The sequence below is a fragment of the Pseudorasbora parva genome, chromosome 19, assembly GCF_024679245.1.
Source record: "Pseudorasbora parva isolate DD20220531a chromosome 19, ASM2467924v1, whole genome shotgun sequence".
Taxonomy (NCBI): Eukaryota; Metazoa; Chordata; class Actinopteri; order Cypriniformes; family Gobionidae; genus Pseudorasbora; species Pseudorasbora parva.
In genome coordinates this window covers 23,499,728-23,520,930 of record NC_090190.1, presented here as the reverse complement: position 1 = coordinate 23,520,930, position 21,203 = coordinate 23,499,728, and positions in this window count along the sequence as shown.

Genomic DNA, 21,203 nt, shown 5'->3' with positions numbered 1-21,203 from the left:
TTCACTGGTGTTAAAGCAACTTTTGTGTATGTGTATATGTGACCGCACAATAGTTCACTTGGGTGAAAATGAGTTGTTTTAAATTATATATATATATATATATATATATATATATATATATATATATATATATGCATACAGGTCCGGTTCCAGAATCAAATCACTGAGGGTGCTTCTAAAATTACTGAGGGTGCTCTAAGCAACGGCTTCACCATAGCGGTGTAGAGTAAGAAATTTATGATTATTTATTTACATGTCATCTTCCTTAGAACCAAAAAAAATGTTCTGTGAATTTAGAGTTTTTTTTTAATTCCTATGTTATATGTGATAAATTATAATTTACAGAGGACACCAGAACCCCTTTATTGAGGAAATTAAAAGACACAAATAGACAAACAATGGATTTTTTTTTTCATTCCTCAAATCAATTTATTTTACCCAAACTTTCTATAAAGATGATTCTCAATATTATGAAAGATACAGAATAATTTGATATAGGCTACCATTTTACTTAATGCAATATGTGTGTAAACATGGCCATAAATGCCATTTCCTTAATAATTTGCATTTATTTTATGTGTTTTGGGACTATATGTAATGCACAAAGACATGTAATGATATTTTCATAAGAATGTCGTATATTTTATAAGAATATACAGACTTAAAACTGTATATTGTTAGAGAAATTTGCTAAATAATGTCCTCTACTGATGCCTCTATTCTGCGTCTCAGGGGGATATTTCTGTCTCGTGCAGAGTTCCATTTATATTTAGATGTCAATTCCAAAACTTTGCAGCAAGCAATAATGGCAGTCGGTTTTATCAATGAATGACTATATAGCCTCGAAAGAGAGCCAAGATCGCTACGATCCCTATGATGCTGTTCTGTTTCTTTGTCAGTTCATTGTGATTTCACAAAGTTTAGTTATAAAAATGAAGTTGTCAACAATAAATCTCTTACTTACATAGTGGCTTGACTTTGTTTGTTATTAAGAGGTTTCATAAGCCTGCATTAACTCCACATTGAAGGAGAGCTCTGCAATTTCGAGTGATGAGATTCTGATCACGTTCCAGAGATCAACAACTATCTGTGATTGGCTGCATCACTCACCGCTGTATCTGTGATTGGCTACACCACTCACAGCTTCAAAAACACGCTGTAAATAGATGCATTTGATGCTCTCCAGAGCTCGGACACAAATGTGAAAATCTGCCAAATCTGTTTTGCCAATATTATTACTGTGTCAACTGAGGGTGTGTCAACTTAGCACCCTTTAGCACCCCCGTAGAAACGGGCCTGTATATATATATATATATATATATATATATATATATATATATATATATACATACATACAGGTCCATCTCAAAAAATGTGCATATTATGATAAAGTTCATTATTTTCCATAATGTAATGATAAAAATTAAACTTTCATATATTTTAGATTCATTGCACACCAACTGATATATTTCAGGTCATTAATTGTTTTAATACTGATGATTTTGGCATACAGCTCATGAAAACCCAAAATTCCTGTCTCAAAAAATTAGCATATCATGAAAAGGTTCTCTAAACGAGCTATTAACGTAATCATCTGAATCAACTAATTAACTCTAAACACCTGCAAAAGATTCCTAAGGCTTTTAAAAACTCCCAGCCTGGTTCATTACTCAAAACCGCAATCATGGGTAAGACTGCCGACCCGACCCTGTCCAGAAGGCCATCATTGACACCCTCAAGCGAGAGGGTAAGACACAGAAAGAAATTTCTGAATGAATAGGCTTTTCCCAGAGTGCTGTATCAAGGCACCTCAGTGGGAAGTCTGTGGGAAGGAAAAAGTGTGGCAAAAAACGCTGCACAATGAGAAGAGGTGACCGGACCCTGGGGAAGATTGTGGAGAAGGACCGATTCCAGACCTTGGGGGATCTGCGGAAGCAGTCCTGAGTCTGGAGTAGAAACATCCAGAGCCACCGTGCACAGGCGTGTGCAGGAAATGGGCTACAGGTGCTGCATTCCCCAGGTCAAGCCACTTTGGGCTACAGAGAAGCAGCACTGGACTGTTGCTTAGTGGTCCAAAGTACTTTTTTCGGATGAAAGCAAATTTTGCATGTCATTCGGAAATCAAGGTGCCAGAATTTGGAGGAAGACTGGGGAGAAGGAAATGCCAAAATGCCTGAAGTCCAATGTCAAGTACCCACAGTCTGGGGTGCCATGTCAGCTGCTGGTGTTGGTCCACTGTGTTTTATCAAGGGCAGGGTCAATGCAGCTAGATATCAGGAGATTTTGGAGCACTTCATGCTTCCATCTGCTCAAAAAGCTTTATGGAAATGAAGATTTGGTTTTTCAGCATGACCTGGCACATGCTCACAGTGCCAAAACCACTGGTAAATGGTTTAATCACCATGGTATTACTGTGCTCAATTGGCCTGCCAACTCTCCTGACCTGAGCCCCATAGAGAACCTGTGGGATATTGTGAAGAGAAAGTTGAGAGACGCAAGACCCAACACTCTGGATGACCTTAAGGCTGCTATCGAAGCATCCTGGGCCTCCATAACACCTCAGCAGTGCCACAGGCTGATTGCCTCCATGCCACGCCGCATTGAAGCAGTCATTTCTGCAAAAGGATTCCCAACCAAGTATTGAGTGCATAACTGAACATGCATAATTATTTGAAGGTTGACTTTTTTTGTATTAAAAAGGCAGGCCTTGAAGCATGGCAACCTGACGCAGCGTCTCGTTCCCTGTTCTCAGGGAACAAAGGTTACAGTCCTAACCTGAGACGCTCCCTTCCGAAAGGGAACTCGCGCTGCGTCAGCTGACGCTATGAGGAACGATATACCCACCCATTGAACGTGTTTTTTCTTCAATGAGGGGTGTAGACCACATTTTACTAGTCAATATTACTTTGTATTAGTATTCATAATCAGTTATCAATTTGTATTATTATTATTTTTTATAATCCTTTATAACCATTGTATGCTTGAATATATGTATGTTAGAGAAGGCATGAGAGAGCTAGACACTGTATGCACATGTGTGTTTGCTATACATTCCATTTAATGAAAACGTCTCGGTTACGTCTGTAACCTTCCGTTTGCGGAATTGGGAACGAGACACTGCATCACCGCTCTGGGAACGCCTCTGCGTGATTGCGTCGTGAAGCACGTATGTCATCAGTCCAATAGAGAGACGGAACGTCATAGGCGGGTGACGTCACTGACCCGGAAACTATAAAGCCCACCGGCAAACACACGCCTTTAGCTTCTGTAAAAGGCTGAAACAAGGTGCTTGTGGGCATACAGGGAGTATGGCCAGGTGACGCATCGTCTCGTTCCCAATTCCGGGAACTAAGGTTACAGACGTAACCGAGACATTCCCGTTCATAGGGAATTCCCGCTGCGTCACCGCTCTGGGAACGAGAATACCCACGTCCCCATAGGAGCCGAATGACCTGTGTATGTTAAGAGGCGAGCACCCGAGCCCCCGAAGTAGCATTAATGTCCAGTTCATAGAACCGGACAAAAGTGTGAGGTGAGGACCAGCCTGCCGCATCGCAGACATACTGCAGGGAGGCCCCTGCCAACAGTGCCTGAGAGGAGGCCATACTCCTAGTGGGACCGGACAGCTAAAGGAGACGGCTGTCCAGCCGCCACATACGCAAGTGAGATAGCCTCGACCACCCACTTGCTCATCCTTTGCTTTGACACCGGGCCCCCCTCGAGGGTGGCCCGTAACAGACGAACAGTTGTTCAGATTTTCTCCACAGGGCAGCTCTGTGGACATAAGTGTCGAGTGCACGAACGGGACAAAGCAGATTACATTTTTCCTGGTCTGATGTCATTAAAGGAGGAGGAGAGAATGCCTGAAGCACCACAAGTCTCACCGGATTGGTGGGAACCTTAGGAATATAGCCGGGCCTCGGGTACAGAAAGGCCTTGGCCATACCCGGAGCAAATTCCAAGCACGAGGGTGCCACAGAGAGGGCTTGCAAATATCCTATTCTTTTCAAGGAAGAAATAGCCAGCAAGAAAACAGTTTTTAGAGTGAGAAACTTCTCTGATACTTCCTCGAGCGGCTCAAAGGGAGCCTCGGAAAGGCCTTGAAGGACAATAGATAGGTCCCAGGCCGGCACCCTGGTTCGTGTCACAGGCCTCAACTTCAGAGTTCCACGAAGGAAACAAGTTACTAAAGGGTGTCGCCCCAAAGAAACACCACCCCAAGGAATGTGGTAAGCAGCTATGGCCGTCACATATACCTTTAATGTGGAGGGGCTAACCCAGCGGAGAATCTGTCCTGCAGGAATTCCAGCACTGCGCTCGCAGGGCAGTTAACTGGATCCCACAGGCGAGCTCTACACCACAATGAAGAGCCTCCACTTCAAAGTGTAAATTTTCCTCGTGGAGGGAGCTCTAGAGTGTAGAATTGTCTCAAAAACCTCGGCCGAGAGACCAGACCTTATGAGCTGGTCCCCCTCAGAGGCCAAGCGCACAGTTTCCACAACTCCGGGCGAGGGTGCACGAAGACCCCGCCCGCTTGAGAGAGAAGGTCCCTCCTGATCAGAATCTCCAGGGGAGAGCCGTTGAGGAGAGACACGATGTCCGAGAACCATACTCGGCCCGGCCAAAACGGGGCTACTAGCAGAAGACAGGCCCTGTCCTAGCGCACACTCTCTAGAACTCCCGGAAGCAGAGCAATCGGGGGAAAAGCATACAGGGGCAGCCTCGGCCACTCCTGTACCATCACATCCAGTCCCAGAAGAGCTGGCGGCGACAGGGAGAACCACAGCGGACAATGAGAGTTCTTGTGTGTGGCAAACAGGTCTACGAGAGCCCTGCCAAATTTCTCCCAAAGGAGCTCCACCACCCCGGAGTCTCCACTCCCCGGGCCTCGGCCCCTGCCTCGAGAGGATGTCTGCTTCCACATTCTGGCTTCCTGGGATGTACATTACCCTGACCGACAGCAACTTTCCCTAAACCCACAGGAGGATAAGGCGTGCCAACTTGTATAAGCGACGAGATCTTAGACCCCCCTGATGATTTATATAGGAGACCACCGATGTGCTGTCTGTGCAAACAAGCACATGCCGGCCCCTGAAATATGGCAGGAAGTGCTTCAGAGCCTGAAACACTGCCATCATTTCCAGGCAATTTATGTGCCATGAATGCTGGTGTTCCTGCCACAGGCCCTGGGCGGAACGACCACTCATGGTCGCCCCCCAGCCCGTCAGGGAGGCATCCGTGGTCAGAGACGCACGCTGACACGGTGCCCCCAGCGACGGACCTTGGGCCAGAAACCAAGGGTCCTACCACACGACCAAGGTGCGGAGACACCGCCGCGTTGCCTTGATCACGCGAAAAGGGTTCCCCTTCGGGGAAAAGCCCTTGGTTTTGAGCCACCACTGCAAAGGTCTCATGTACAGCAGACCCGAAGGAATTATGTTGGACGCTGCTGCCATGAGACCTAACAGCCTCTGAAACTGTTTTACAGTGAGTGGCTGGTCTAGTTTCACCCCTTTCATGGCTGAGAGGATTGACCCTATGTAAGGCTGAGACAGATGAGCCTGCATAGAGACCGAATCCCAGTTCACTTCTAGATACGTTATTTTCTGTACTGGAGAAAGAACGCTCTTCTTGAAATTGAGTCTTAGCCCCAACTTCCTCATGTGCGCGAGAACAACATCTCGATGTTGAGCCGCGAGACGAGCTGACTGTGCTACGATCAGTCAGTCGTCGATGTAGTTGAGTACGCGAATCCCCTTCATTAGCAAGGGGACCAGCGCAACGTCCACACATTTCGTGAACGTGCAGGGTGAAAGGGCTAGACCGAAGGGAAGCACCCAATATTGGTACGCTTCTCCCCTGAAAGCGAACCTCAGGAACTTCCTGTGCTGTGGAAGGATGGAAATATGAAAGTAAGCATCACTGAGATCTATCGTGACAAACCAGTTCTCGGACCTGATCTGAGACCCGATCTGTTTGAGTGTAAGCATCCTGAACTTGAGCCTTGCCACTGCTCGGTTCAGGACGTGAAGATCTAAGATAGGGCGCAGTCCTCCATCCTTCTTTGGCACGATGAAGTACCGGCTGTAAAAACCTGACTCCCTGTCTGGGGGGGGGGACCCTCTCTATCGCCCCCTTTTGCAGCAGAGTCTGTACTTCTTGAGACATTACTAGAGCCTGCTGGGGGCCCACCAACGTAGGGAGGACGACACCTGAACTGAATGGCGTACCCAATTCTTATGCACCGCAGGACCCATCGAGATATATGTGGCAGATTCTCCCACTCCGACACAAAATCTACTAAGGGTACCAGCCTCTCGAGACTGGTCTCTGATGTACTCTGCACCGTGAGCGCAGCACCCTGAAACGGCGAACCGGTAGGGAACAACTAGCCCAGCAGCACAATTTCCCTCAGCGGAGGGCGCAGGCTGTGGAGGACCCTGTGAGGGCACCGCAGACGCACGGGTACCGTATACTGCTGTTAACACCGTCCGCTCGCGGAGGGGATCACCCTCACCGTCCTGAGCCCGGAAGCATCAGGACTTCTTAGACGCAGCCTTCCTGGAAATAATCACTGTCCTCAGATCAGCTTTCTTGGAAGGCTGCGCCTGAGAGCGGCGACCACCGGCCCACCCTTTTTGCGGGGGTGTGCGGGTGGCGACGCTCTGTTTTTGCTGCTCCTCTATGTGAGGAGCTCGTACTCGGCGCTTGCTGCTACCGCCCAGCAGCAGATGAGACCTGGGGCTTACGGGGGAGAAACTACTTGAGTGCCGCAGATTGCTTCTTTGCCTCCAGGAACCTGTCGGTAACCATAGTGACAGCGTCACCGAACAGGCCTCCCGGAGACAGCGGCGCATCAAGCAGGAAACTTTTATCTCTCTCCTTAATCACTGTGAGATTGAGCCATAAATGCCTCTCCGTGGCCAACAGGGCTGCCATAGAACGGCCAACGCATCTGGCCGTCTCCTTGGTGGCCCAGAGAGAAAGATCAGCGGTAGATCGAAGCTCATTTATCATATTTGCCCCTATCTCATGGCTCTCGCCCAGGTCTCTTAGCAGGTCGGCCTGGTATGCCTGCACGATGGACATGGTGTGCAGACATTCAGCAGCCTGGCCTGCTGCCTAGTACGCTTTGCCCACTAATGAAGATGTGACTTTTTGTGGTTTTGTGGGCAAAGATGGAGCCTTTATGGCCGATGTCGAATCAGGCAAGAGATGGCTAGCGAGCGTCTCTTCTACCCTAGGCATATGACCATAACCGTGACCGTGTCTATTCAGCCCCGCGATGTTACTATACACAGACCTATGGGGGCTGAAAATTCATGAAGACACGGGCCGCTTCCACGATCTCGACACCTCAGTGTGGAGATCGGTGAAAATCGGCAAGCTGGATCTGGTGGGTGAAGGCAGATATAGGGTGGAGACCGTCTCAAACCCCTCTGTCAGATCCAATTGCGAACCCCACAACATGAGCCGCTGCTGAGTCTCGGCAAATGGCGGGACCCGTGCCGCGGGGAACGCGAGCCGGGACGCCCTCCTCGAAGAGCGACCGACTGGATCGCAGCACGCGAAGAGGCAGCGCCTCACAATGCTCGCAGCCGGCACCCTCGAGTGCCGACTGCGTGGGCTGCTCTCCCAAACAAAAAACGCACATCAAATGTGTATCCCCACTCGTGATGTAACGTGAGCAGGGAGGAACACACTTTCTGTACTGCTGTTTGCTCGCCATAATCTCTATTATACTGTGATATCGTGTGAGTGCAAACAAAACAATAAAGTCTGAACTCAGACACAAACACAGAATTGACGGACAAGATAACACAGAGCGCTTGTTGAAGGCAACAGAAGCTAAAGGCGTGTGTTTGTTGGTGGGCTTTATAGTTTCCGTATGAAGAGCAGAGAATGGACGTTGGAGGAGGACAGAGAAGCTGCGTATAACATCACTCCAGAAACGTTCTCTCCTATGTCTGACTAACATATTAAATAAAAGAGATCTCTTGACAAAACAACTGGTGTCTGGTCCCGTGAAATAAACAACGGGAGAAAGAGACAAAAGTCTAGGTCTACAGGGGAAGGAGGCGGGATGTATGAGCAGTGTTGGGCAGTAGCGTCGCTACAAGTAGTGACGCTACTAGCTTAACTACATTTTTCAGTAGCGTGGTGGTAGCGTCGCTGTTTTCTCAATGAAATAGCTTTTCAGTAGCGAAGCTCTTCTGTTGACCAAGTAGTGCGGTAGCGTCCACACAAGCTAACGTTACATTTTCCCAAGCAATTCTGAGGATCAAGCTCAAATTGGAAACACAACTGATAACGCGGATATACTTCACTCTCTACGTTCCTTTCTGCCTCGCGCAGATGCGCGCGCGAGCCTTTCAAAGTACTCCTTTGGCAGTGAGCGCGTAAAGACGGGATAGGCGCGTGCACATTCGCACTATCTAGTTGACGTTTTTTTTTCTCCTAGCGCTAACAGGTTTTCCAGATATAGGGCTGAATAGAAAAAAAAGGTATCATGAGTGGGTCTGTCCAGTAATTTAAGATGAACCTAAGACAAACTGCACCCTTTGCAGAGAAGCATTTCAGTGTCTCAGACTGTCTGACTGTCATGCGATGACAGACACATCCGTGAACTAAAGGTAGGCCTATTGTTTTTTTAATGGATAATATAATATAATATTCCATACATTATCAGAGCTTGGCAGACTAATTTTTCTAGACATTAGAACGGTTAAGTAATAGATTATAGCCTAATTAATGTTATCAATTTATCGTTTAGCAGTTTGACATTTAAAAAATATTTAGATTAAAATAGGACAAATAATTACAAAATAATATAGTCATAATAGTAAATTAATAAAGAGGATTAAACACTTTTGAATTTCAGAATTGTCAGTAAAGTGGTTACTGGTTCAGAATAGAGGCTGACATTTTTCCGGGAATCCCAAGGGTCACGGGATTCCCGTGGGATTCCTGCAGGATGGGAGTCATCTTTGCTATTAATCACGGGATTTGGACGGTACAGGATAAATGGTTAACGGGAGCAGACGGGAGCGGGAATCAACCAATAGCAAAGACGGAAAAAAAAAGTAAATGCAACATTTTGTAGTTTCCTTTTAATACACCTACTAGGGCTGTTATTTTTGGAAAAAAACTAATTTGAACGGATATCAAATATCAAGCAATGTATTCAAATATAAAGCTTTCAGTTTGTTTACTGCATCAGATGTCGACGCGGTCCTCTCCAGCAGCTGGAATTTGTTTACAGATGCCATAGCAACTCTCAACGGCCACCAGGACTTATCTTACTGTCTATGGGACTTATACGGTTTTATAAAAGATATTTATTTGTTGTAAAGTGTAATAATCCTCTCAGAAAAAAAATAAATTCTAATGTCAGGCGCAGTTGAAGGTAGGTTTAGGACAGTGTCATTATGCCAACATTATCTTCATAACTTCTTACGAAATAAAAAGTTTATCCTTCAGAAAAATGTATTTTCCTCTCTTGTCAACATTATAGCTTGGTGCATGTGAGCGCTGTGCGTGCTCTTCAGTGCTGAAGGCACGTGCTGTGTACGTCATATAAGGACGCACACACAAAAGTTCTTGTCAAGGCTTCCCACCAGAATTCAAAGAGCAGTGCTCTAAGAACTATAACTAAAACTGTAAATGTAAACTATAAATGTATTGTTTACTCAACAATAAATGAGTAAAATGCAGCTTTATTTACATTTACATTTACATTTATGCATTTAGCAGACGCTTTTATCCAAAGCGACTTACAACTCAGGAGAACAGGAAGCGATCCGTCAAGAAGAGGCAACGAAACACAAAAAGTGCCCTAAATACCAAGATTTGTACACTGCTCAGAGTAGCAAAGACCAGAAAAGGAAAGAAGAAAGGAGAAATAGAAAGATTTTTTTTTTTAATGTAAGATTAAGTGCTCATGGAAGAGATGAGTTTTTACCTGTCTTTTGAATGAAGCGAGTGATTCTGTTGTGCGTATGGAGGACGGAAGATCGTTCCACCAACCAGGAACAATGAAAGAAAAAGTTCTAGAGAGGGATTTCATGCCTCTCTGTGATGGTACCACAAACCTTCGCTCATTAGCTGAGCGAAGGCTTCTGGTGGGTGTATAGACTCGTAGGAGTGAGAAGAAGTATGCGGGTGCTGCGCTTGTGGAAGATCCATGAGCAAGAGTCAAGGCTTTGAATTTGATCCGGGCAGCGAGTGGTAGCCAATGCAGGTGTGACATGAGCCCTTTTGGGCTCATTGAATACAAGACGTGCTGCAGCGTTCTGGATCATTTGCAGCGGTTTGATTGCACAAGATGGAAGTCCAGCCAGAAGCGCATTGCAATAGTCAAGTCTAGAAATGACCAGGGCTTGGACAAGAAACTGTGTTGCATGCTCCGTAAGGAACGGTCTGATTTTCCTGATGTTGTGCAATGCAAACCTGCATGACCGAGCCGTCTTCGAGATGTGGTCTTTGAAGGACAGCTGGTCATCAAAGATTACTCCAAGATTTCTGACCGACCCTGAAGGAGTAATCAAAGATGAACCTAACTGGATGGTAAAATCATGTTGTATGGTGGGGTTAGCAGGGAAAACAAGCAGCTCAGTCTTTGCTAGATTGAGCTGCAGGTGATGTTTTTTCATCCATGCCGAGATGTCCGCCAGACAGCTTGAGATTCGTGCAGCTACTGTGGGATCATCTGGTTGAAATGAGAGGTAGAGCTGTGTGTCATCAGCATAGCAAAGATATGAGAGACCATGTGCCTGAATGATGGCTCCCAATGATGTGGTGTAAATGGAGAAGAGGAGAGGTCCAAGCACTGAGCCCTGAGGAACCCCCGTGGTCAGTTGATGTGTTTTGGATACCTCTCCTCTCCAGGCAACCTTAAAAGACCTACCTGTGAGATAGGACTCAAACCAGTGGAGTGGAGTCCCTGTGATGCCCAGTGATGAGAGGGTGGACAGAAGAATCTGATGATTCACAGTGTCAAAGGCAGCAGACAGATCAAGGAGGATGAGGACTGATGATTTGGATGCAACTTTAGCCAGCCGCAGGGCTTCAGTAACTGACAATAATGCCGTCTCAGTTGAGTGGCCCTTTTTGAAGCCTGACTGGTTTACGTCCAGTTGATTAGACTGTGAGAGGAAAGATGAGACCTGGTTGAAAACAACTCTTTCAAGTGTTTTCGCAATGAATGGTAGGAGAGAAACAGGTCTGTAGTTCTCTACAAGTGATGTGTCTAATGTGGGGTTTTTAAGCAGTGGGGTTCCCCGAGCCTGCTTGAATGTGGTGGGGAAGATGCCGGTGGAGATAGATGTGTTGATGATGTGTGTGAGTGCTGGTAAGAGTGTAGGGGAGATGGCTTGTAGGAGATGTGAGGGGATGGGATCTAGAGGGCAGGTAGTGGGATGGCTGGAGAGGAGAAGCTTAGATACTTCGTCCTCAGTGAGTGTAGAGAAGGAGGAGAGAAGATGTTTGGCTGTGGATGTGGCTGATTCAAAAGTGTGTGTGTGTGGAGGTGTGAACTGACTGCTGATGAGTGTGGTTTTTTTTTGTGAAAAAATTGGCAAGATCGTCTGCAGAAAGAGAGGTAGTGGGAGGTGGTGGAGGGGGACAGAGGAGAGAGGTGAAAGTTCTGAAAAGTGTGCGTGAGTCTGAGGTGCTGTTGATTTTGTTGTGAAAATATGAGGATTTAGCTGTATGGACGTCCTGTGAGAAGGAAATTAGCAGAGATTGGTACTTACTCAGGTCAGATGTTTCGTTTGATTTGCGCCATTTTCTCTCTGCTGCTCTAAGTTTGGTCCGGTGTTCACGAAGAACATCAGATAACCAAGGGTTAGAGGGAGTAGCGCGAGCTGGCCTAGAAGACAGAGGGCAGATTGTATCTAGGCAAGCGGTTAAAGTGGAACATAAAGTATCTGTTGCAGTGTTGACATCCATAGAGGAGAATTGTGTGGGTGACGGAAGAGAGGATGACACAACGGAGGAGAGGGAGAAAGAGAACGCAGGTTTCGTCTGAAACTAACTGGTAGAGGAGGTGGAAGCATATGAGTAGTGAGATGTAGATTAAATGTGATGAAGTAATGATCAGAGAAGTGTAAGGGTTTGACCAAAGTGTTTTCCGTAGTGCAGTTGCGTATGTAGATGAGGTCAAGTTGGTTGCCAGATTTGTGTGTGTGTGAGGTAGTAAGAAGTTTGAGATCGAATGAGGATAGAAGGGAGTGAAAATCTGTAGCATACGGTTTGTCCAGGTGGATGTTGAAATCACCAAGGATTACAAGTGGTCTGCCATCCTCAGGGAATGAGGATAGCAGCACATCTAGTTCCTCAACAAAGGTGCCCAATTGACCTGGAGGGCGGAAATGACTATTTATGTTCTGTTTGGATTTATTAAACTATTGTAGACATGGTGTGAACTATGTACTGTTTTTCTTTTATTTACTGTCTTCCATTTTCTGGAGAAAATCTAGAAACGGGCTCAGCAGCTGGTCTAAAAAAGGATGGAGAGCAGATTAAATCAAATTCTATGTATTAAACACTAATTGAAGAAAAAAAATATATGGGAGCGGTACAGGAGCGGGAGTCAGTTTAAACAGGAGCGGGATGGGAGTGGGAGTCAGTTTACCAGGAGCGGGATGGGATGGGATTATTTTTTCAACTTTGGTCTGGGAGTGGGACGGGACAAGATTTATTTCTATGGGAGTGGGACGGGACAGGAGTGAAAATCCACTCCCGTGTCATCCTCTAGTTCAGAATGACTGCTTAAAGAGACAGTGCACCCAAAAATGAAAAATCTGTCATAATTTCCTCACCCTCAAGTTGTTCCAAACCTGTATATATTTCTTTATGTAGAATACATATGAAGACACATTCCTACCATGGAAGTCAATGTTGCCCCCGAAGCAAACATTTGGTTACAAAACGTTCTTCAAAATATATTCTTTTGTTCAACAGAACGAAGAAACTCATACGGGTTTGGAACATCATGAGGGAGAGTAAATGATGACAGAAATTTCATTTTTGGGTGAACTATCCCTTTAAAGTACACCAATACAGCAACGGGTCAGCGCATGCCCGTCAGTCAACAATTTCAAAAGAAGTTAACGTTAGAAGACGAAGACTACTGGTAAGTAAATAAGTCAAAAAATATTTTTTAGTAAAAGACGACGTGGAATTATGTGTCAGGATGTGCTACAGGCCGTTTTACTACAGCAGTAGAATAAAATTCTGAAATTATGGTTTCTAGTTTTGGTGTGCCACCCCAAGATTTTAAGTGGCCCCATCTGGCCACCCCTATGAAAAATTTCTGGAGGCACCACTGGTTGGTACTGTTTGGAGCAGGGCTTAATTATTTTGCTACTGTACTTTCTGGACTGGACTTTTTTGTACAAGTTGAGTTGTAAATTAACTTACAGTCCTGCAAAAGTGCCCAAGTCTAAACTGAGCATAAATGCAAACACACAGTTGTGTATGCATATCATACACATACAGATGAACACACACACACACACACACACACACACACACACACACACACACACACACACACACACACACACACACACACACACACACACACACACACACACACACACACACACACACACACACACACCAGGGGCCTATTGCACAATACTAGGATAAGGGATGAAGCTGGGATATTTTGGTGATCCTGGCTCAATTTATCCACTAATATGCAGTTATCTTTCATTATCGTTCTTGGTATGAGTTTGCCTTCAGGGTATGTTTACATGACAGCTGTGTACTAAATTTTGCATAAAAATGACAAGATCATCAAGATATCCCGGCTTAATCCCTTATCCTAGTTTTGTGCAACCGGCCCCTGGTTTTGTTAATATTTTGGATCACATGTTTTTGTTGCCGAATTGATTTCGGACAGTTTTAGTATAACTAAAAAAAAAAGTGTGTCTATATGCTTGACTTTTATTGATCACTGAAATCGCATTGATTGGAATGAAGTGGGTTCAATATAAAATTAAATAAATAAAAAGTAGCTTAGATGTAGTAAACTACTTTTGCCAAGTTGCTGTAGCTTAGCTTGCTACATTTCCCAGGGGGGTAGCTTCAGTGTAGTGAAGCTTAATTTATGTAGAGTAACTGGTAGCTTAGCTCAATACATTTTCCAAGTAGCTTACCCAACACTGTGTATGAGGACAAATGACTACAGCACTTGTGTCGTTGCACTATGTCTATTAGCTGTGAGAAGACAGTGTCAGGCAATGTATTTGGACAAAACAGCGACCATAAATGTAAAGAAACGAAGTTGCTAGTCATATTTTCCTAACAAGCAACCACATTTTTTTAATAAGCCGCGCCAAAAAAAGAAGCCCAAAGTCATGTGTTATACGCGGACTTGGTAGCTATGGATACTGTCGAATCAAACCAGCGTGGGACTACATTTATTGGATGTCGTGCAGGCAGCGCGCGTGCTCTCTGCATGCATACAGGTGCAGATTTTTTTCACAGATGCAGATACACTGAGAGCGGTGCGGCTGTGTGAAAAAAAAATTGGTTAACGAGCACTAAGCACCCGCTGATTGAGCTCACAAAATGCCAGATAAAATGGCAAAATATGTGCTCTCTTTATAAATAAACCACATATTTAATCATTTAACAAGTACATTATCGCCTGAAAAAGTTTAAACTACATTTTTTGACACATTAACTTGTATGGTGTTCGGGTCTGTTGGACCCGTTTTCACTTTTTATATGAAAGAAAAATGATATGAATAATTATTTTTTCAAACTGAGACTCATTGGCCTTGGCTCATTTTCTGTGAGGAATATTTATCAGAACACATTTTCAATGACCACACACTGTACACCCCCCCTACACAATTTTATTACACACAGGATGTTCGGGTCCACTGGACCCGGGGCTAATAAAAGTGTGGAAATTGTAGGTCCTGTGTACCTTTACTCTGTCATCCTCCTGTCAGGGCTGCTGTTAGTCTGTGTGTGTTCATGTATATGGTTTATGAGGACACAAATGTGCATAATGACATGGATATTACAACGTAAACATGGTATATGACGACATCTGTGTCCTCACACTTAAACATACTAAATGTTGTTTTTTGAAATTCAAAAAATGTCAAAAGTTTTCTGTGATGGGTAGGGTTATGGGTATGGTTAGTAGGGGGATAGATTATACAGTTTGTACATTAGAAAAACCAGTATGCCTATGGAGAGTAACCATACCCCAGCAAACATTGGTCCGACGGCAACGTCGTGTCCCTGGCCAAAAATAGTCGCGGTAGGACGGCATGATAGGATATTATCTCGCGAGATATGCTCTCCCGGAAACCGGACGGGACCGTTGAACAACCACGAGGAGAGGAATTGGGGAGTTGTATCGATATATTATTAAAAATCTACTTTTGGGTAAGTACATTTTGTATTATTTGATTAACATGCTTGAGTTTTACTTGTTTGACACGAATGAAATGGAAGAAATTATGCTACATTGTCAACTGAAATGTACTGAGTTTGGCCAAGTAGAAAAGTTATTTCGAACATATAAATAGAAAGTATGTTAAATGATACCGTCAAAATTATTACTGTAACTTATTAATGTATCCTTTATATGATGTAATTTTGGCCATATACCAATCAAAAAAATATATTGTTCCTTAATATACTTTTTATTGGTACCATTTATCTATTTAGGGGACATCTCAGCCCACCTGTCTTTCACTTTCTCACAGACACAAACCTAGTTAAGGGTATTTCTCACAGACACACACCTAGTTAAGGGTCTTTCTCACAGACACACACCTAGTTAAGGGTCTTTCTCACAGACACACACCTAGTTAAGGGTCCTTCTCACAGACACACACCTAGTTAAGGGTCTTTCTCACAGACACACCTAGTTAAGGGTCTTTCTCACAGACACACACCTAGTTAAGGGTCCTTCTCACAGACACACACCTAGTTAAGGGTCCTTCTCACAGACACACACCTAGTTAAGGGTCCTTCTCACAGACACACACCTAAGTTTTTTTTTTAAGGCAGCACAGTGGTATTGAAGAGGGAGCGGACAGATGCTGATCCCCCAACTGATGGACCCATCTAACACCCATTTAAAGCAGAACATATTTTATACAATAAAATAAAATGTAATGCTTTTATGTGTTGATTGTTTTTATTATTATATCATTTTACTTATTTTTATTGGTTTTTTGTCATTTTCCCATGTAGCACTTTTGAGATTCTTCGGAATGAAGTGCGTTATAAATAAAATGTATTATTATTATACATGTTGTTCCATTGTTTTTTTTTATTTAGCTGTACTCCATTAAGCTATTTTGAGAATAAATGCATGTAACTTACCTCACATTTTCCCTTTTATTCATTAAAAAAATATATATACATATTCTCTTCCCTTAGATGCTGTGAAGATGTGGAACCCGAATGCTCCAGACTCTGAGATTGATGCAGTGATGGAGGAACACCTGAAGCCCTATACAGGAAGAGCTGGGGTGGTGCTTACAAAAATGAGCCAAACAACTTTAATGTGTTTAAGCCAGGGATAGTTCACCCAAAAATGAAAATTCATTGTTATCCCTTTCAATGTTCTGCTGAACACAAATATATTTGGAAGGCAGTTTGTAACCAAGCAGATATAACCTCCCATTAACTAACATTATATTATTTGCCTACTTTAGTAGTTAATGTGTTGAGATCTGTTCGGTTACAAACGTTCTTCCAAATATCTTTGTGTTCAGCAGAACATAGAAAGGTATACAGGTTTGAAACATGACAGAATTTTCATTTTTGGGTGAACTATCCCTTTATATAGGCAGTATCACTTTACAATAAGGTTGTATCAGTTAACATTAGTTAATGCATTAGTTAACATGAAACGAGCGATACATTTGTTACTGTGTATTTGTTAATCTTTGTTAACGTTAGTTAATAAAAATACAGCTGTTCATGTTAGTTCACAGTGCATTAACTAATGTTAACAAGATTTTAATCATGCATTAGTAAATGCTGAAATTAACATTAACAAAAATAAATAAATTCTTTATAAGTGCAGTTCATTATTAGTTAATGTTAACTTTGAACCTTATTGTAAAATGTTATCTTAAAGGCTAATAATTCAGTATTTTGAATTTGGTATTTTAGTTTGGTTAACAGATGTTAAACAATGATGCAAAATAAATAAAGAGGAAAAGTTGTGGCTGTTCAAAACAATAAAATGTTGTGGTAAATCAGAACATGCTGTTTTTTTTTGCTTATGTCCTCAATGTGTTCTTGTTTGTGATGCACGTGATTAAAACGTTGAATGGAGGTTCAGGTCTGACTGGACCTATTTTGGACCTTTTTTGAACCTTTGTCAAGATGTGTTAAACCTCACGCCATAACTGATTGCCTTTCACGATGTTACATAATGGGTGTGTAATTATTTTATATATGCAGGCTTATAAATACACGTAAATTATGTAGCAACACATTTAAACAGCCAGAAGACGTCGCATTTAGACGTCCAGGGACGCGCAGAAGAGACGTGCAGTTCACGGCCAGATGACGTCAAAGACGTCGGTTCAACTTTCATTTTGGAACTATTTTTCAACCGTGACGGGACGTGTAGGATTGACGTCTTTTCAACGGTCATTAAACGTCCAAATGTTTGCTGGGACACCACATTTCCAAGTGTGCATGCGTGTGTGTGTGTGTGTGTGTGTGTGTGTGTGTGTGTGTGGGGTGGGGTGGGGTGAGGTGTGTGTGTGTGTGTGTGGGGGGGGGTGTTCGTGTGTGTGTGTTATGGTTGTGTGTGTGTGTATGTGTGCGCATGAGTGTGTGTGTGTGTGTGTGTGAGAGAGAGAGAGAGAGAGAGAGAGAGAGAGAGAGAGAGAGAGAGAGAGAGAGATTGTGTGTGACAGTGAGAAAGTAGCTACAAGAGTGAGTTTTGTTTCTACCCCTGCCGTTCCCACACGAGGTAGCAATTCTTAAATGTGATCTAACACAGGTAAAGAGAAAATATTAACGATATATGCTCTTTATATTGCTTGTAATTGGGATGAAGTAAATATCTGTTGAGTATTTTAACATAACATTTTAGTTTGAGTTGAATTAAAAACTCAAAAATGCAACGGGTCCACCAGACCCACAAACACTGGCTGAGTAACAAAAATATGAACACCACACAACCCTTAAATGCATACCTCGGGTCGTTAGCGACCCGAAACGTCATTCACTACCCTCCTGCTCATTCATTTTTTAAAATTAGACATCAACCTTCTTAGTATTCCTCAATCAATCCATTCTAAACAATATAACAAGAAAAAAATAATTGAATTATAATTGAACGCCTGTTTTTTTCACTAGTTTTTTGTCAAAATTGTATAGGGTCGCTAATGACCCGAGGTGTGTAGGATTGTACGCATATTTTTTTGCACAATAATAAATTAATTTATAATGACAAAATACGGTGCAATTCACCTTTATTCCACAAGGTGGCAATGTCTGATACCCAATGATGAAGTGACATTTCACTCATAGTTACCTCTGACAGAAAACGAAACAATAATAATTATAATCTGCAAAACTTGTAATGGCTCAGTGATTTACAGCAGAGAGCAAGTACTAAACACAATCATATATTAGTGTCACTGTCTCTTGATGATGGATGTGGCCAAGAAGCTGTCAGTGATCAAAATATTGATTTTGAAGACATTGAAAATGAGTTTGGAGAATATGCTGGAGATCGCGAATATGAGCAAATGCTGAATATACGAGCTCTGACGAGGACAGATGATGATGGTATTAAACATCTGCTCAAACTGAATCCTTCCAAGCTCCAAAATGTAACGAAATAGGTTTTATTTTATTCTTCTGAAAGTGTTACTCTAATATCAGGAGTTTTATATATTATCATGACTGGTAGAGGTCAATCCATGTTAAATATAGATCTGGGTCGCTAACGACCCGAATATGTAAGAATGTTTGGCGAAATATTGTTATTGTATAGGGTTATTGTATATTGTGTTATTGTATAGGGTTAAATATTGTGGCTGATGAGTGCAGCAGGTGAAGGTGATGAGTCCCATAATCAGTGACAAAGCCTCCAACACAACCTCACAAGACACAGAGAAGAGAGACGGTGAATTTATAAACCTTGACAGTTGTAGTAATTTAACTTTTTTTTTATGTGCGCAAAATGTTTAAATCGACGACGTCAGTTAGACACACACAGACATCAAGAATCCGCGTATGAATCTCTTCAATAGTGACAATAAAAAAAAAAAAATCCGATAAATAGATCCACTCTGAACATAAGACAAGCTACAAAAACTTCAGAACAAAACAGCAAAGGTAAAAGCAAATATAAGAATCAAAGAAAATTTGTCACAATTTAGATTCATAATTTATTCATGCCGCAATGTATGTTGGGACCCATGGGGAAGTTTTGATCACTGCAAGCCTACAGGTTGATTAAACTTAAAACATTTATGGAATCTCGTTGTCCTAAAAAAGTTGATTTTGTCTTGTTGAAAAAACAAAACATTTCCAGTTAAACGTACTTAGGATTTCAACACCATTTAATTAAAACTTTTAGTTAATTGAACTAATAGTTTTTAAATAAATGTTATTGATATTTAAGGTACATTAAACTGGAAATGTTTTGTTTTTTCAAAAAGACAAAATCAACTTTTTTAGGGCAACGAGTTTCCATAAATGTTTTAAGTTCAATCAACCTGTATAGACTTGCAGTGTACCCCATAAACCTACCCATCACAGGAAACATTCTGCATTTTACTTTCTCAAAAAAAAAAAAAAAAACTCATCCTGTATGGCCTTATGTCCTAATCAGTGCCCTGACAAGTGAACTAGGGATCTGTTTGAGACGCGCCCAAGATAATATTATTTTATTCTTGATTATATGTTATATTTGTTATATTCATGACCTGCTGGCTGGTTCCCACTATGTAGGTAATCTCAGGTTTTACTCAGGTTTTACTATCCTTATGGGAACATTTGGTCCTTACAATGTAATATAAACAAGGGCAAACACACACACACACACACACACACACACACACACACACACACACACACACACACACACACACACACACACACACACACACACACAAACAAATACACAATAAAAAAGAAGGGAAAATGGAAATGGAGTCTTATCTGAATACTCTGTTCCCATTCTCATTTGAACCCAAAGGTAAATGAAAGTGCAAGACCAGCAAGCTTGACATATTCCCATACTTACAGTTAAACATCTAAAGAATCGCTAATATAATAACAAAGCATAATGTAATAATTGCACATAATTTAATCGTTATTACATTATTAATGTAATACAATGTTTAAAATGTTTTTTTTTGTCATAATGAAGTCTTGAGCTCATAACAACGATTTTTCCAATGTAATTACAATTTTCCACAATTTAATAGGTTATTGTATGAGGATTACAGTTACAGTTCATAAGGTAATGCCAGCACATACTGTATAAGTATAACAATGTTTACAATATAATAATTATCTTTCAATGTAATACATTTGAGCACAAAATATAATAATATATTTATGTAAAATAAGCTATTACATTAAAAATAATGCACGCTAATTAATCAGGTTCCAAAATCTCACAAGTTTAATTATAACTCAAAAGATGGGCAGACAGGGAGTTGCAAACACATCAAGCACACCAGTGACTGGACATAGAGTGCAAGCAAGGGTGCAGCTTAAATAAAAAACTGAAACAAGTGGTGTGTTTCAATCTGCTCCCTAGATCAGTAGTCAGAGCACTGATCAGGGAGTCAGCCCATTGACTTATGTCCTAATCAGTGCCCTGACTAGTAAACTAGGGATCTGTTTGAGACGCGCCCAAGATAATCAAACGCAGCTGAAATCAATTCACAATGACAGTGACCATGGAAACAAAAGAGTGGTGGGAAATTGAAGGGAACATCACGCACATAAAACGTAACAGTACCACCCCCTACTGGAAAGGTGTTTCCTTGTGCCGTAATACTTCCCAAAGGTGGGTGCCCTGGGGGCTCACAAGGGCGGCATTAGCAGAACAGGAAACCTCCAGATCATTTTATGAGAGAATTAAACATACAACACCCACCATTAGGAACATAACACCATTAAGAACCGACAAGAAGTGCTAGGAGTGAGTAAAAATATAAAGGGATTGCTAATAA